The sequence below is a fragment of the Solanum stenotomum genome, chromosome 8, assembly GCF_019186545.1.
Source record: "Solanum stenotomum isolate F172 chromosome 8, ASM1918654v1, whole genome shotgun sequence".
NCBI lineage: Eukaryota > Viridiplantae > Streptophyta > Magnoliopsida > Solanales > Solanaceae > Solanum > Solanum stenotomum.
Genome location: NC_064289.1, coordinates 56,682,371 through 56,700,616, shown reverse-complemented (window position 1 = coordinate 56,700,616; position 18,246 = coordinate 56,682,371). Strand labels below are relative to the sequence as shown.

The 18,246-nt window shown below is 34.6% G+C and overlaps 2 protein-coding genes and 2 pseudogenes across 3 annotated transcripts in view; 3 read left to right on the top strand and 1 right to left on the bottom strand.

Annotated features, from left to right (window-relative positions):
* Positions 1-18,246, bottom strand: part of LOC125872870 (vacuolar protein sorting-associated protein 2 homolog 3-like) — a 377,001-nt pseudogene that overhangs the window by 137,713 nt on the left and 221,042 nt on the right.
* The window catches only part of LOC125872850 (receptor-like protein Cf-9 homolog), a 345,297-nt gene that overhangs the window by 165,873 nt on the left and 161,178 nt on the right, over positions 1-18,246 (top strand). The gene's annotated exons all lie outside the window — the stretch shown is intronic.
* LOC125872846 (receptor-like protein Cf-9 homolog) overlaps positions 1-18,246 on the top strand; it is a 315,600-nt gene that overhangs the window by 145,609 nt on the left and 151,745 nt on the right. The window lies entirely within an intron of this gene.
* LOC125872856 (receptor-like protein 9DC3) overlaps positions 7,200-18,246 on the top strand; it is a 109,827-nt pseudogene continuing 98,780 nt past the window's right edge.

Here is an 18,246-nt window from a genome sequence, read left to right as displayed (position 1 = left end):
ATGGTAACGTCTAAGACTGAAAATTGTTGGATATGATCTACTATTGTAGAGATGAGAATTGAGAACCAGACATATTTGTATCATACATTAAAAGTGATCATGACCGATGTTTGAAAACAAAACTATTTTGGCCACTTTTGACTAAGTCCTTGACTGAAACAACTCAAAATTTGACTTGAGAATGACCACATTTTCTCTGATAGCTGCCAAATTTGCAAATTTGATAAAAATACGTTTCCTGTTGATTTGCAATTTATTTTGTTTTTCTTCTTGGGACTAAAGAAATGTGTTTAATTATTCTTTGCGAAAACAATCTTACGAAGCTTACTCCCTCTATCTCAATTTTTAATGTATAGTTTGAATTTTAGAGCCAAATCCTTTAATTTTTATCGTAAATTTAGGCATGAAGTCTTTAAATTGTTAAAATAAAATTTATATATTTAAAAACTACGTAAAAAATACTATAAGTCATAATAATTAATCAACAAACCATCTTCTAAGTGGTCGCGTTTAAAGGGAAAGAATTAGATTTTTTAATATTCACAAACCATACTCAAAGGTTGAGATATCTTAATCTATCTCTAATAAAACACTATTAATTTACGATCCAATGTTCTTCAAGGGTCATTACCTACTCTAACAAATTCCACAAGATACTTCATATCAAAAAATAATCCGAGTGAAGAAATTCCTTTTATATACAACAACAACAACATACCCAGTGAAATCCCACTAAGTGGGGTCTGGGGAGGGTAGAGTGTACGCAGACCTTACCACTACCTCGTGGAGGTAGAGAGGCTGTTTCCGGAGGACCCTCAGCTCAAGTACAACAACACCAAGTACAAGAAGAGGAAACATTATATAAGACATAGCCTCCAATAAGAAAAAAAAGTGCATAATCAACAAAGGAGACAATAACATCAAGAAAATACTGTGAGAGGTGAAACGCAGTAAACAACATATGGCTATAGGATCACAGACAAGAACTACAAGTGCAAGGCTAGGACTACTACAAACGCTACCAACCCATACCCTCACAAGGAAAGACAACACGCTAGCCCTACTAACCTTCAACCTTAATACGAGACCTCCACTCCTTCCTATCTAGAGTCATGTCCTCGGTAATGCGAAGCTGAGACAAGTCCTGTGTAATCTCCTCTCCCCAATACTTCTTAGGCCTACCTTTACCCCTCCGCGTACCCTCTACAACCAGCCCCTCGCACCTCCTCACTGGGGCGTCTGCGCACCGTCTCTTCACATGCCCAAACCATCTCAGTCTCGCTTCCCTCAGCTTGTCCACCACAGAGGCCACTCCCACCTTCTCTTGGATAACCTCATTCCTAATCCTATCGCTCCTAGTGTTCCCACATATCCATCTCAACATCCTCATCTCCGCAACATGCAGTTTTTGAACATGTGAGTTCCTGACTGGCCAACACTCCGCTCCATACAACAAGGCCGGTCTAACTACCACTCTGTAGAACTTACCTTTAAGTTTCGGTGGAACTTTCTTATCACACAAGACTCCAGAGGCCAGCCTCCATTTCATCCAAGCCGCCCCAATGCGATGTGTGACATCATCGTCTATGTCACCACTTCCTTGGATTACAGCCCCAAGATACTTAAAACTTTCTTTCTTAGGAATAATCTGTGCGTCAAGTCTCACTTCCCCATCTGCCTCATCCAACGCATCACTGAATTTGCATCCCAAATATTCAGTTTTGGTCCTACTCAACCTGAACCCTTTGGACTCCAGCGTTTGTCTCCACACCTCCAGCCTCGCATTAACTCTGTCCCGTGTCTCATCAATCAGTACTATGTCATCTGCAAATAACATACACCATGGGACCTTCTCCTGAATAGACCGCGTCAACTCATCCATCACCACAGCAAATAGAAAAGGGCTAAGGACTGATCCCTGATGCAGCCCCATCTCAATTGGGAAATGTTCCGAGTCTCCTCCAACCGTTCTAACCCGAGTCTTGGCTCCACCGTACATGTCCTTTATCGCCCTAATATAAATTATCGGGACACCTTTAGCCTCCAAGCACCTCCAGAGGACATTCCTCGGTACTTTGTCATAGGCCTTTTCAAGGTCAATGAACACCATATGTAGGTCTCTCTTCCTTTCTCTATATTTTTCTACCAGTCTTCGCATAAGATGAATGGCTTCGGTAGTCGATCGTCCCGGCATGAATCCAAACTGATTCTCAGAGATGGACACCCCTCTTCTCACCCTCATCTCCACCACTCTTTCCCAAATCTTCATAGTATGGCTCAGCAGTTTGATACCCCTGTAGTTGTTACAGTTTTGGATATCACCCTTGTTTTTATACAACGGAACCATTGTACTCCACCTCCATTCATCAGGCATCTTTGCTGTCTTAAAAATAACATTAAACAGCCCAGTTAACCACTCTATACCTGCCTTGTCCGTGCTCTTCCAAAATTCCACCAGAATCTCATCGGGTCCGGTCGCTCTTCCTCTGCTCATCCTACTAATAGCACGTATAACCTCCTCGATCCTAAAACACCTACAGTACCCAAAGTTCTGAAGTCTTTCAGAGTGCGCCAACTCACCCAACACAAAGTCTCTGTCCCCTTCTTCATTTAAAAGTTTGTGAAAGTATTTTGCCATCTTTGCTTGATGAAGGTCTCTTCCACCAATACTTTGCCTTCCTCATCCTTGATACACTTCACTTGGTCCAAGTCACGAGCCTTCCTCTCTCTTGCTTTTGCAAGCCTATACAATTTCTTATCCCCACCTTTGTCCCCCAGCTCGACATACAAGCGTTCGAAAGTTGCCGTCTTAGCCTTCGTAACTGCTAGCTTAGCTTCTGTCTTTGTCGTCTTATAAACCTTCTTAAGCGTCCGTTTCTCTTCCTCATCTACGCACTCCACCAACTTTGTGTAAGCCGCCTTCTTTGCTTCCACTTTGCCTTGGACTTCCCCATTCCACCACCAATCTCCTTTATGGCCTCCAAAATTACACCTTGATACCCCCAACACCTTAGAAGCAACTTACCTAATGCAACTAGCTGCTTTATTCCACATGGTGTCCGCATCCTCACTACCACTCCAAGCCCCCATCCCAGTCAACTTCTCGCCCATCTCCCGAGAAAGGGCAGGGGTCAAGCCACCCCATTTAATCCTCGATCGATCGAAAACCCTCTTCTTCCTCCTATCCCTCTTAATTTCCAGGTCCATCACCAAAAGCTTGTGTTGGGTAGTAAGATTTTCACTTGGGATAACCTTGCAATCCTTACAGCAACCTCTATCACCCTTCCTAAGGAGTAGGTAATCTATCTGAGTCTTAGCTATCGAGCTACGAAAGGTAACCAAGTGGTTCTCCTTTTTCGGGAAGCATGAGTTAGCAATCACCAACTCAAAGGCTTTAGCAAAATCCAGAAGCGAAGTTCCACCTCCATTTCTCTCCCCAAAACCAAAGCCTCCATGAACATCATCAAAGCCACTAAAAGTTGCCCCGATATGGCCATTAAAATCTCCACCAATGACAATTCTCTCAGTGTTCGGTATACCTCTAACTACCTCATCCAAATCCTCATAGAAGAGCTTTTTGGCCTCCTCGTCCAAGCCCACTTGAGGTGCATAAGCACTAATAACACTCAAAGTACATCCTCCAATGACTAGCTTAATTGTCATCAACCTATCATTGATCCTCCTAACCTCCACCACTTGCTCCCTCAAATCCCCGTCTACTAAAATACCCACTCCATTACTATCCCTTGAGCCTCCTGAGTACCACAACTTAAACCCGTCGACAACCCGAGCCTTAGAACCTACCCATCTAGTCTCTGGGACACAAGCTATATTTATCTTTCTCTTCTTGAGAATTTTCACTAGCTCTATGGACTTCCCCGTCAACGAACCTATGTTCCATGATCCTACCCTCAAATTATGGGAACCCGTAACCCTCTTACCACTATTTTCCCTCGTCCTCCGCCTCAACCGAAGACATGACTCAATACCACCATCAGATACCAAATCCACTAGAAAGAAACTGAAACTAATGTAAAATCTACACAGGAATATACTTAATAATACTGCAACAAGTGTATAATCTAAATGACAATGCCAATCAGAGGGATTCAAAGCAGAAGACAGAACATAAAATCTGCAAGAGAGGGCCCAGAAAATAGATTCAGATCAAGAAAGAAAGAGAGACAGGATAGATAGAACCTGGTCGGTGAAGATGGAGGGTTTCGGTGATCTTTGGGCAATTTTCCGGCCAGATCTGGTTGGTCTTCGGCGACAAACAGTAGCACTGCTGTTGCACTGTTGTTTGGCTGGTAGCTCACCGGAGTCAGAGCTGGCTCTCGCTGGTTGCTGTCGACCAGATCTGTTGCTGTCGTGGGTTGTCGCCGGCTGCTGCTGCTGTCCGGTGGTTGCTGGTGGTCCTCGTCGGCTGCTGGAGACGGAGAAGAAGAACGAAGGAGAGGGGAAGAGAAAGAGGGGAGCGGAGCAATCCCGTTGGAGCTGCCGCCTGGTCGGAGCAGCGCTGGTGTCTCTCAGTTTCGCCGGCGTCGACGGAGAGAAAGTCGTTGGGGTATGGAGAGAAAGTCGTTGGAGAGAGAGAGAAGAGAGAGAAAAAAAAGCCTGGCCTAAGAAATTCCTTTTATATATTTGTAAAAATCGATTTGAGTCATTGAAATTTAATTTTATCAAAATATTCGAGCATGAGAAATTTGAAACTTTCTCATAAAAAAAAAAATACCCTTTGCAATACAACTTTATTAGGAAGATTGAAAAATCACCTAATTTTTACACATTTCATTGACAGATAGGCTACTTACTATAAAATTATGTTCACTCCTCGAAACCCATAATTCTCAGTTGTTTGTGAATAATTTGTGTTTCCAATTGAAACAACGATAGTTCAAGTAGGGAAAATAAATAACTTATTATTCGAATGTAAAACTCGCAAAAAAAAAAAAGATATTCTATATCTACTATATTAGAAGAGACAGTGGAAATGTTGGTATCAACATGCCTGCTTGGCATTTTGAAGGGTATTTTAGTTATTTAAGTTTCTATTGACCAATTGTCTCGGCGGAAAGTTCTATTTCTTATAGATGTTTTGTTATATTTTGTCTGTGTAGACGTTTTTGCCATTATGATTAGTGTATATTAAAGTGATGATGAAAAAGCTACCCTTCGTGTGGGCCCAACCTCACTCTTTGGACAATTTGCTTGCCACTTCTTTCCTCAACATATATTATCATTTCTTTCCTTTATATTTTTCAACTTACCATTATTTATTTATCTAAACATTGTTTAGTTATATGTATTATTTATTAACATTAACGTTTGGACATTATATTAAAAAAAAATTTAGCGATATTTAATTAGCGGTAATAGCTTAATTGTCGCTAAACATGTACTTTTAATAACAATTAGCTCTCTTTGTAAGTGTCCCTAAAGCCTATAGCAAGATTGAATCTAATGACAATTAACTAATGTCGGTAAATGCTTTAGCACTCTTTGTTAATGTTTATATTTATTGCCGCTAAAAATTGTTTTTGTTATATTGGGAAGAAATTAAATTTTTGTTTGGTTATTATCATTTTATAACGTAAGATTTATATTGATACTTACTAGATTTATAAGCAATTTTTTTTAAACGTAACTTGCAACATTAAATTAAATCCATATTTATTAGTATAATCTTACATTTGACTTGTGAATTTGACTTTTTAGTTTTATAAGAAAAGTTATATTAATTACATAATTAAACATTCGTATTTAGTTCGAGTTATTTTAAGGTTGTCAGTAGTTCAGGAATGAAACTAATAATTCGCGTCGAATTTACGAGTGTCTTTAATACTTCTCTCTAAAAAAATTGTATGATATAGTCTGAAATTAAAAATAAATTAATTAATATATACAAGTATTCAAATTCCTATAGAGTGCAACATAAAATTTCAATAAGAAAAAATAATATTGGATTTAATAGTATGAAAATATAAAATTGGATTTAATAGATATAAAATGAAAATATAATATTGGGAAAATGCATAAGTACCCCCTAACTTATGCCCGAAATCCCAGAGACACACTTATACTATACTAAGGTCCTATTACCCCCCCCCCCCCGAACTTATTTTATAAATAATTTTCTATCCCTTTTCTGCCTACGTGGCACTATCAACCAGATAGCTTGAAAAAATTGTCAACACGCGTTGGGCATAGAAGATAGTGCCACGTAGGCCAAAAATGGGTAGAAAATTATTTATAAAATAAGTTCGGGGGGGTGGGGATGGTGGTTAATAGGACCTTAGTATAGTATAAGTGTGTCTCTGAAATTTCAGGCATATGTTGAGGGGTACTATGCGTTTTCCCTATTATATTACGAACAACAGTAGTAGTCGAAACATAAATAAATTTCATGCCTATTAAAAAATAATAATTGACATGACTATTTTACTGTTCTATCCATATTAACTACGTAATGTTTAATATTAAATCTCGAAAAATGAGTTGGAGAATAAATAATTAATGCTAACGTTAGTAATGAAAAATAATAATTTTCTTTTTTTGATATATTAAAAGTGACAAATAAAAATGAAAATCTATTTTTAAAATAATGAAAGTGTAAAAATGAACAAGGAGAGTATATCATAATTGAAATTGTTAGGCCATGCACAGGCGTTCTTCATCTAGTTCAAATATAGTTTTGACCATATATTATCTCTTAATTTTCTTTTCTCTTCATTTATTTGGCTATTCATTTTTCAAAAGTTCCACATCATCAGACATCAATATCTAGCAGGTCCAATAAAAATATAACACCCTTCTCAACACGGCTAAGACAGATTGAAAAATGACAACATTTTCTCAAAGACAAAAATAAAACAACCCAAATTTGCAACAAAGACATAACGAATCATCGTAACGTCTAAGACTGAGAATTGTTGGATATGGTCCACTACTGTAGAGATGAGAATTGAGAACCAGACACGTCTGTATCATACACTTAGAGTGGTCATGATCAATGTGTGATAACAAAACTGTTTTGGCCACTTTGATTAAGTCCTTGGCTGAATTAGACCTCTAACACAAAACAACAATGACAACATTTTTTTCCCTGATAACAGCCAAATTAGCAAATTTGGAGAAAACATATTTCCTGTTGATCTTTAATTAGTATAAGTTACGTACAATATCAAATCCTATGAATCTGAAACAATAAACTCAAACTATGATGATGGTTTCTAGCAAAACATTCTCTTCACTTCAGTTTTTCACTCTTTTCTACCTCTTTACAGTTGCATTTGCTTCCACTGAGGAAGCAATTGCCCTCTTGAAATGGAAATCAACTTTCAAGAACCAGAAAAATTCCTTATTGGCTTCATGGACGCCAAGCTCTAATACATGCGAAGACTGGTATGGAGTTGTATGCTTTAATGGTAGGGTAAACAGGTTGAATATTACAAATTCCAGTATCATTGGTAACATGTATGCTTTTCCGTTTTCATCTCTCCCTTTTCTTGAGAATCTTAATCTTAGCATGAACAATTTCTCTGGCACCATTCCACCTGAGATTAGTAATCTCACTAATCTTGTCTATCTTGACTTGAACACCAATCAGATTTTAGGAACAATCCCACCACAAATCGGTTCACTAGCCAAGCTTCAGATCCTCCATATATTTGATAACCATATAAATGGCTCTATTCCTGAATAAATAGGTTACCTAAGGTCTCTTACTAAGCTATCTTTGTGTATGAACTTTCTTACTGGTTCATTGGGGAATTTGAGCAACTTGTCTGGTTTGTATCTTTATAATAATCAGCTTTCTCGCTCTATTCCTGCTTCATTGGGGAATTTGAGCAACTTGTCTAGGTTGCATCTTTATAATAATCAGTTTTCTGGCTCTATTCCTGCTTCATTGGGGAATTTGAGCAACTTGTCTTTTTTGAATCTTTATGATAATCACTTTTCTGGCTCTATTCCTGAAGAAATAGGTTACTTGAGTTCTCTTATTTATCTATATTTGGGTAATAGCTCTCTTAATGGATCTAGTCCTGCTTCATTTGGCAATTTGAGAAATCTGGAAAATATGATTCTCAATGATAACAACCTCATTGGGGAAATTCCTTCATTTGTGTGCAATTTGACATCACTGGAAGTGTTGTATATGCCGAGAAACAATTTTGAAGGGAAAAGTTCCACAATGTTTGGGTAATATCAGCAGCCTCCAGTTATTGATGATGTCACATAATAATCTCGGCAGAGAGATCCCTTCATCTATTTCCAATTTAACATCACTACAAATTCTAGATTTGGGCAGAAACAGTCTGGAGGGAGCAATTCCACAATGTTTTGGCAATATTAGTAGCCTCCAGGTTTTTGATATGCAGAATAACAAACTTTCTGGGACTCTTCCAACAAATTTTAGCATTGGAAGTTCACTTATAAGTCTCAACTTGCATGACAATGAACTAGAGGGTGAAATCCCTCGGTCTTTGGCCAATTGCAAAAAGCTGCAAGTTCTTGATCTAGGAGATAATCATCTCAATGACACATTCCCCATGTGGTTGGGAACTTTGCCAGAGCTGAGAGTTTTAAGATTGACATCGAATAAATTGCATGGACCCATAAGATCTTCAGGTGCTGAAATCATGTTTCCTGATCTTCGAATCATGGATCTCTCTTACAATACCTTTTCGAAAGACTTACCAAAGAGTCTGTTTCAACATTTGAAAGGCATGATGACTATTGATCAAACAATGAAGGCACTAAGTTATGAAGGAGATGGATATTACCAGGACTCGGTAGTTGTTGTAACAAAGGGATTGAAGCTTGAAGTTGTGAGAATTTTGTCTTTGTACACAGTTATCGATCTTTCAAGCAACAAATTTGAAGGACATATTCCTAGTGTTCTAGGAGATCTCATTGCGATCCGTGTATTGAATATGTCTCACAATGGATTCAAAGGTCATATACCACTATCACTTGGAAATTTATCTGTAGTGGAATCCTTAGACCTTTTGTTTAACCAGCTTTTGGGAGAGATACCACAACAACTTGCTTCTCTTACGTCTCTTGAATTCTTAAATCTCTCTCACAATTATCTTCAAGGATGCATCCCTCAAGGACCTCAATTTCTTACCTTTGAGAACAATTCATATGAAGGTAATGATGGATTACGTGGATTCCCCGTTTCCAAGGTTGTGGCAATGACCTTGTGTCAGAGACAAACTATACAGTGTCTGTGCTAGAAGATCAAGAAAGAAATTCTGAATTTTTCAATGATTTTTGGAAAGCATCTCTGATGGGCTATGGCAGTGGACTATGTATTGGATTATCCATAATATATTTCTTGATCTCGACTGGAAATCTAAGATGGCTTGCAAGAATCATTGAAGAAATGGAACACAAAATTATCATGCAAAGGAGAAAGAAGCAGCGAGGTCAAAGGAATTACAGAAGAAGAAATAATCGCTTCTAGACAAGTTACCGATAAAGAAGGATTTGATTTCAGAACTTCAGGTATTCAAGCTGAGCTCTACACTAAGCTTTTTTAGTTTATTCTAACAACTAATATATTAGGTTTTATGCTCTTTTTATCAACAAATACTTATTAACGCTTGATACGAATTGCAAGTAATCAGTTGGAAGCTGTGATAACAAACGCTAAAAAACTATAGTTGTATGACTCACTTTCTTATTTTTTCAGATTTTCAGGTGCAAGAGTAGGAAGATGTTGGCGTAATGGATTTGGTTCTTCCTATGTTGCAGCTTATGATGTTGGATTTGATTTTTAGTTTTATAAGTTTTTCTTAACTAGGCAAAATGTTGTGTGTATTGAATGATGTGTATGCATTTCTCGGATCAATAATACTCACCTCAAAGAATCTTAGAGAGCTGAATGAATGAAGGAAGATATTTAGCGCACGATAGAAGAGAGAGAACAAACAAAGAAGAATACATAACAACTTATACAGTATCTATTTTTTTGTTTTATGATAAGGTTGTTGTGGAAACAGTGAGGTAGCATACAATACACCCTTGTGGTCCAGCCCTTCACTTAGCCTTTTACTATACAAACAGGTTCATTTGCATTCATCAATGATATTCCTTGTTGTGCTCGTAGCACTTTGAAACTTTCCTTTGCCAATTGCAATAATGTTAGTTTGAAACATTTGTCTGTTCTATTTCCAGATACAAGGGGGTATACTAGATAGATCAAAATGGGATAATCTATAGGAAACAGCACTGGCAAGATAGAATCTTGTAAAATGACCCTAAAAAACAGGGAAGTTTCGTATAATCTATTCGAGGTAGCTGATAATTCACAGGGTGCATTTAATAGCTCAACCAACTCTGGAACAAATGTTGCACAAAATGGCTCATTACCATGACTATGGTGCAACAACAGGTTGCCAATATGACTCAATCACAACAACAGTTACAACACGAAGCGTTGATGCAGCAGCAAATGGCTATTGTGCCTCTGCAACATCAAACTGCTTCTATGACTCAACATAATGAAGGAGAGATTCAAGAACAGGAAGCACAAAATCAAGAAGATATAGCTGATGTGCCTCAACTACAACTACAAGTTCATATTTGTGTTAGCAGTAAATGTAATCAGGTTATCCATCAAATCAAGATGTTGATCTCTGTTCAATTTCCTAAAGAACAATTCTTCCATCAATGGAAAAATATTCCTTACCAGGTTGAGAGATTCATGCCTAAGATTAATATCAAATGTCTAAGATGGAGGTTGCCTAGTCTGAAAATTATTGGATATGGTCCACTACTTTAGAGATAAGAATTGAAAATCAGACATGTTTGTATCATATATTAAAAGTGGTCATGACCAATGTGTGAAAACAGAACTATTTTGGTCACTTTGACCAAGTCCTTTGCTGAATTAAATGTGTAACTCAAAACAACTCAAATTTTGACTTGAGAATGACCACATTTTCTCTGATAGCAACTAAATTTGCAAATTTGAAGAAAACGCATTTCCTGTTCTTTTTAGGACCAGAGATATGTGTTTAATTACTATTTGGGAAAACAATCATATGAAGATTACTCCCTCTATCTCAATTTATAATGCATAGTCTGGATTTTCAAGAGCCAAATAGTTTAATTTTCACCTTAACTTCAGGCATGAAGTCTTTAAAAAATTTAAAATAAAATTTATATATTTTGAAACTACAGAAAAAGTACTATAAGTCAATAATTTATCTGCAAACCATCTTCGGAGTGATCGCGTGTGAAGTGAAAGAATTGGAGTTTTTAATATCTAGAAGCCATCTTCGAAGGTTGAAATATCTTAATCTATCTCTAATAAAAAAAACTATTAATTTCCAGTTTTCATCAAGGGTCATTACCTATTCCGACAAATTCCACAAGATACTTCATCATATCAAAAATAATCTCAATGAAGAAATTTTTTTATTTGGAAAATCGATTTGAGAGTCATTGAAATATAATTTTATCAAAATATTCGAGCATGAAAAATGTGAAACTCTTGGAGGTCTCATAAAAATAAAATACCCTTTGCAACACGACTTTATTTGGCAGATTGAAAAATCACCTAACTTTTACACATTTCATTGACAGATTGGCCACTTACCATAAAATTACACTCACTCCTCGAAACCATAAGTCTCAGTTGTTTGTGAATAATCTATGTTTCAAATTGAGATGACGATAGTTCAAGTAGGGAAAATAAATAACTTATTATTCGAATGTAAAACTCGCAAAAAAAGTGATATTCAAATTTAATTTGAATATATCATTTAAATTGATTGAATGACTTTTATACGGAAAAATGACAATAATTGAGTGGCTTTTCTATCACAAAACAAAGAACAGAAAAAATGACTATTTGAATAATTGATGATAATATGAGAAGTCAATACTTGACACCTGCTATATAAATTCTCAGTAGTCAAATTAAAGATAAGGGAAAATGCATAAGTACCCCCCAGCCTATGCCCAAAATCCCAGAGACACACCTAACCTTTACTAAGGTCCTATTACCCCCCTGAACTTAATTTATCTATAATATTCTACCCCTTTTTGGCCTACGTGGCACTATCCTTGAAAAATTTGTCAACATGCGCTGGGCCCACAAGATAATAGGACCTTAGTAAAGGTTAGTAGAGCCATCAATATGGGCTAGGCCTGTTGGGCCGGCCTGGCCTAACCCGGGATTTAATAGGGCTGGGCTAAAAAATTTTGTAGCCCATTTAAAAAAAGGGCTTTTTAGCCTGGCCTGAATAAGTCTGCTGATTTGTGGGGCTTAAGAAATATAGGTAGGGCCGGCCCGTGGGCTAATACAAATTAATTAAAAAATATAATATAATATTAAAATTAAAAATTAAAGAGATCCAAACTCAAAATCTATTTAAAGTTTTTTTAGGAAATCACTAAGTATAGAAGTTGCATCCACCATGAAATGTCCAAACACTTGTTGCTACTCGAAACTGGTTACATGGTTTTTCTCAAACTGGTAATATATTTTTGTGTACATTTAAATATTATAATTCTCAATTTAGCTATTTTTTAATATTTAACTAATTGAAACCGCATATAAATTGCATATGAAAATGAAGATGTTAAGACAACCTTCCCATAAGTTGATTCAGATATACTTGATAAAGATGATCATGAAGTCTTAGATACGACATAGGTTTCATGAAGTGTTAGATACGCCATAAGTTTCATGATTTTTTAAGGAGTTTATTTTTTACATTTTTATGGTTGGAATATTGTCATATTTTTTGTGTTTTATTGTGATCATTGCAAAACAATTAGGTTAATATTTCTATTTAGATATTTATACTTTTACTTGAAAAAAACTTAATAAATATTATAAAGATAATTTTATCTATGGATTTGATTAACAAGTAGTAACATTAACACCATGTAATATTGTTTTATCGATATTTATAATAATATTTTTAAATTATAATTTATAATTTAATTTAATAATTATAAAAAAATATATAACTTTTTAAAAAGTGGGTTGGCCCGGCAAGTCTATAGCCCACGTACTTGTGGGTTGGGATGACCATTTTCTGGCCCACATCAAAAATGGGCTAGCCTTGCCTGGCCCGTAAAATGTCGAAGCCAGTATGGGTTAGCCTGGATGGGGTGGGCTAGCCCATATTGACAGCTCTAAAGGTTAGGTGTGTCTCAGGGATTTCGGGCATAGGCTGGGGTACTTATGCATTTTCCCTAAAGATAATGTAATCTAGAAATTTATTGGCTTAAGACGTAGAGTTGTTGGATATAGTCCATTACTTTAAAGATGAAAATGAGTACCAAACATGTCTGTATTAATATGTAATAACAAAACTATTCTGGCCACTTTGACTAAGTCATTGGATGACGAGGAATCGTTGGCTTTTCATTTTTTAAAAGAGCTTGAAAATAATTCCACACCATCACTATCTAACGTAAATATAATTTAAATTGATTAAGTGACTTTATACGTGAAATGACAATAATTAAGTAATTTTTATGTAACAAACCAAAGAAAAGTGACTTTCCGAATTGTTGAGTGATTATGTGAAAAATCAACTCTTGACATCTACTACATGAATTAGAGATACTGTAGCCTAGAGTTTTATTGATCTAAAACTGAAAATTATTGGATATAATCCACTACTTTAGAGATAAGAATTGAGAACCAGACATGTTTGTATCATACGTTAAAAGTGGTCATGATTGATGTCTAATAACAAAACTATTTTGGCCACTCTGACTAAGTCCTTGACTAAAACAACTCAAAATTTGACTTGAGAATGACCATATTTTCTCTGATAGCAACCACATTACGTTTCCTGTTGATCATCAATTTATTTTAATTTTCTTCTTGGGACCAGAGAAATGTATTTAATTATTCTTTGCGGAAACAATATTATGTAGCTTACTCCCTCTATCTCAATTTATAATGCATTGTTTGAATTTTCAAGAGCCATCCTTTAATTTTTATCATAAATTCAAGCATGCAGTTTTTAAATTTTTAAAATTAAATTTATATACTTAAAAACTACATAAAAAATACTACAAGTCATAATAATTGATCCACAAACCATCTTCTAAGTGGTCGCGTTTAAAGTGAAGAATTAGAGTTTTCAATATTCAAAAACCATCCTCGGAGGTTGACATAGCTTAATCTATCTCTAATAAAACACTATTAAGAAATTCCTTTTATATATTTGTAAACTCGATTTGAGAGTCATTAAAATTTAATTTTATCAAAATATTTGAGCATGAGAAAGTTTAAACTTTTGGAGATCTCATAAAAATAAAATACCCTTTGCAATATGACTTTATTAGGCAAATTAAAAAATCACCTAATTTTTACACATTTCATTCAAATTGAGATGACGATAGTTCAAGTAGGGAAAATACATAACTTATTATTCGAATGTAAAACTCGCAAAAAAAAAATGACATTCACATATATTTTTGACCATTATCTCATAATTTCTTTATTCATTTTTCAAAAGTTCCACATCATGAGACATCAACCTCTAGCAGATCCCAACAAAATAAAACACCCTTCTCAACACGGCTAAGACAGATTGAAATATGACAATATTTTTTAAAAGACAAAAACAAACAACCCAAATTTGTAACAAAGACACTACGAATTAATCATGATAACGTCTAAGACTGAGAATTGTTGGATATGATCCACTATTGAAGAGATGAGAATTGAGAACCAGACATGTCTGTATCATACATTAAAAGTGATCATGACCGATGTCTGATAACAAAACTATTTTGGCCACTTTTGACTAAGTCCTTGATTGAAACAACTCAAAATTTGACCTGAATGACCACATTTTCTCTGATAGCTGCCAAATTTGCAAATTTGATAAAAACACGTTTCCTGTTGATTTGCAATTTATTTTGTTTTTCTTCTTGGGACTAGAGAAATGTGTTTAATTATTCTTTGTGAAAACAGTCTTACGAAGGTTACTCCCTCTATCTCAATTTATAATGTATAGTTTGAATTTTCAAGAGCTAAATCCTTTAATTTTTATCGTAAATTCAGGCATGAAGTCTTTAAATTGTTAAAATAAAATTTATATATTTAAAAACTACATAAAAAGTACTATAAGTCATAATAATTAATCCGCAAACCATCTTCTAAGTGATCGCATTTAAAGGGAAAGAATTAGATTTCTTAATATTCACAAACCATCCTCAAAGGTTGAGATATCTTAATCTATCTCTAATAAAACACTATTAATTTGCGATCCAATTTTCTTCAAGGGTCATTACCTATTCTAACAAATTCCACAAGATACTTCATATCAAAAAATAATCCAAGTGAAGAAATTCCTTTTATATATTTGTAAAATCAATTTGAGTCATTGAAATTTAATTTTATCAAAATATTCGAGCATGCGAAATTTGAAACTCTTGGAGGTCTCATGAAAATAAAATACCCTTTGCAATATGACTTTATTAGGCGGATTGAAAAATCACCTAATTTTTACACATTTCATTGACAGATAGGCCACTTACTACAAAATTACATTCACTCCTCGAAACCCATAAGTCTCAGTTGTTTGTGAATAATTTGTGTTTCAAATTGAAACGACGATAGTTCAAGTAGGGAAAATAAATAACTTATTATTCAAATGTAAAAGTCGAAAAAAAAAATGATATTCTATATCTACATGCCTGCTTGGCATTTTGAAGGGTATTTTAGTTATTTAAGTTTCAATTGACCAATTGTCTCGGCGGAAAGTTCTATTTCTTATAGATGTTTTGTTATATTTTGTCTGTGTAGACGTTTTTGCCATTATGATTAGTGTATATTAAAGTGATGATGAAAAAGCTACCCTTCGTGTGGGCCCAACCTCACTCTTTGGACAATTTGCTTGCCACTTCTTTCCTCAAAACATATATTATCACTTCTTTCCTTTATATTTTTCAACTTATACCATTATTTATTTATTTAAACATTATTTAGTTATATGTATTATTTATTAACATTAACATATGGACATTATATTAAAAATATTTTTTAGCTGTAATAGCTTGATTATCGCTAAACATGTACTTTTAATGACAATTAGCTCTCTTTGTAAGTGTCCCTAAAGTCTATAGTAAAATTGAATCTAATGACAATTAACTAATGTCAGTAAATGCTTTAGCACTCTTTGTTAATGTTTATATTTATTGACGCTAAAAATCATTTTTGTTATATTGGGAAGAAATTTAATTTTTGTTTGGTTATTGTCATTTATAACGTAAGATTTATATTGATACTTAATGTACTTACTAGATTTATTAGCAATTTTTTTAAAACGTAATTTGCAACATTAAATTAAATCCATACTTATTAGTATAATCTTACATTTGAATTGTGAATTTGACTTTTTAGTTTTATAAGACAAATTACATAATTAAACATTCATATTTAGTTCGAGTTATTTTAAGGTTGTCAGTAGTTTAGGAATGAAACTAATAATTCGCGTTTTATTTACGAGTTTCTTTAATACTTTTCTCTAAAAACATTGTATGATATAGTCTGAAATTAAATTAATATATACAAGTATTCAAATTCCTATAGAGTGCATCATAAAATTTCAATAAGAAAAAATAATATTGGATTTAATAGTATGAAAAAATAAAATTGGATTTAATAGATATAAAATGAAAATATTATATTGGAAAAATGCATAAGTACCCCCAACCTATGCCCGAAATCCCAGAGACAATAGTAAGGTCCTATTACCCTCCCGAACTTATTTTATAAATAATTTTCTATCCCTTTTCGGCCTACGTGGCACTATCAACCAGATAGCTTGAAAAAATTGTCAACACGCGCTAGACCGAGAAGATATTGCCACGTAGGCCAAAAAGGGGTAGAAATAATATTTATAAAATAAGTTTGGGGGGGGGGGGGGGGGGGCGTAATAGGACCTTAGTATAGTATAAGTGTCTGAAATTTCGGGCATAGGTTAGGGTGGGGGGGTACTTATGCATTTTCCCCATTATATTACGAACAACAGTAGTAGTCGAAACATAAATAAATTTCATGCCTATTAAAAAATAATAATTGACATGACTATTTTACTGTTCTATCCATATTAACTACGTAATGTTTAATATTAAATCTTGAAAAATGAGTTGGAGAATAAATAATTAATGCTAACGTTAGTAATGAAAAATAATAATTTTCTTTTCTTGATATATTTAAAGTGAAAAATAAAAATAAAAATATATTTTTAAAATAATGAAAGTGTAAAAATGAACAAGGAGAATATATCATAATTGAAATTGTTAGGCCGTGCGCAGCATGGGCGTTCTTCATCTAGTTCAAATATAGTTTTGACCATATATTATCTCTTAATTTTCTTTGCTCTGTCATTTATTTGGCTATTCATTTTTCAAAAGTTCCACATCATCAGACATCAATATCTAGTAGGTCCAATAAAAATATAACACCTTTCTCAACACGGCTAAGATAGATTGAAAAATGATAACATTTTCTCAAAGACAAACACAAAACAACCCAAATTTGCAACAAAGACATATCGAATCATCGTAACATTTAGACTGAAAATTGTTGGATATGGTCCACTACTGTAGAGATGAGAATTGAGACCAGACATGTTTGTATCATACACTAAGAGTGGTCATAATGAATTTGTGATAACAAAACTATTTTGGCCACTTTGATTAAGTCCTTGCCTGAACTAGATCTCTAACACAAAACAATCCAAACTTTGACAAGAGAATGACAACATTTTTTTCCCTGATAGCAGCCAAATAGGCAAATTTGGAGAAAACGTGTTTCTTGTTGATCTTTAATTAGTATAAGTTACGTACAATATCAAATCCTATGAATCTGAAACAATAAACCCAAACTAAGATGATGGTTTCTAGCAAAACATTCTCTTCACTTCAGTTTTTCACTCTTTTCTACCTCTTTACAGTTGCATTTGCTTCCAGTGAGGAAGCAATTACCCTCTTGAAATGGAAAGCAACTTTCAAGAACCAGAATAATTCCTTATTGGCTTCATGGACGCCAAGCTCTAATGCATGCGAAGACTGGTATGGAATTGTATGCTTTAATGGTTGGATAAACAGGTTGAATATTACAAATTCCAGTGTCATTAGTGTAACACCCCAGATTCGTGAAGGAAAAATTTGCAAAATTTTTAGATTTGGCAGGTGCCCAATCTGCATCAGGATTTGGACATCTTTTAAGTCAAGGGTGTTTTTGTCTTT